This window comes from Nannospalax galili, unplaced genomic scaffold (assembly GCF_000622305.1).
Source record: "Nannospalax galili isolate Female #2095 unplaced genomic scaffold, S.galili_v1.0 scaffold46, whole genome shotgun sequence".
NCBI lineage: Eukaryota > Metazoa > Chordata > Mammalia > Rodentia > Spalacidae > Nannospalax > Nannospalax galili.
In genome coordinates, this window is record NW_008355790.1 from 766991 (window position 1) to 768020 (window position 1030).

Here is a 1030-nt window from a genome sequence, read left to right on the forward strand (position 1 = left end):
CTCTGGGCCTCATTTTGCAGACATAACCCAGGCATTTTTTACAGAGTTGTGTAGTTTACCTGCCAATAATCATTTCTATAAACGATGGTGTATTATTACTTGAAGATTAGTACTTACAATACTGACTATAGCAGCTGAAGGGCCACTGTTAAAATCTATAGACAAATATCATCAATTATTGTATGAAAGAAATGATACCCTTAAAGCAGTTACAGACTGGCTGGACTAATGTGAAAGATTTATGAATAAAACATTTCAGACCAGAAAGTAGAGGCAAGCAGTTCTGGGTGGAGGAAAGGCAGTCATGCTCAGATTCAGGTGGCGAATATCTTAGAAACACAAGCACTGTATTTATTTGCATGCTTGCTCAGCTAATATACCACCACAATATCATGTCTGTTTACTCCACTGAAAGTGCAGATGGTATAATAACTGTCAGGATAATGAATTAAAATAATGTATGTAAAGATGCTTAAAACAAGTCAGGCATGTTGTAACTATAAACCAAACCAAGAAGGATTCCAATTTGGTTTATGTCAAATACCAGTATAGACTATCCTCAGGCCTCTTGGGGTAAGTCTATATAGCGCAGCTCTCCGTGCCGGGACTCCCTAACCCACATTCACCCTTCCATCCCTCCCGCCCCTTCTATACTCCTAGTTTGGGCCCTGCACCATTCCTAGTCTTGGGGCCCCAGACACCTGGGGAACCAATACTGCTTCCTGATCCTTCTCACCCAGAGCAACTCAGTCCCTTTCTTGGGCTCCAGGAGCACCGCTTCTGGTCCTGGCCCTGCCCTCACCTCTTTCTGCTTCCCTGAGCCTGCATCACCGGCTAACTCTCCTAGCCTGCACTACTATCCTCAGGCCTCTCCTGCACCATCTTGGGGCCCCAGACACCTGGGGAACCAATACTGCTTCCTGATCCTTCTCACCCAGAGCAACTCAGTCCCTTTCTTGGGCTCCAGGAGCACCGCTTCTGGTCCTGGCCCTGCCCTCACCTCTCACCTCTTCCCTGGGCCTGCACCACC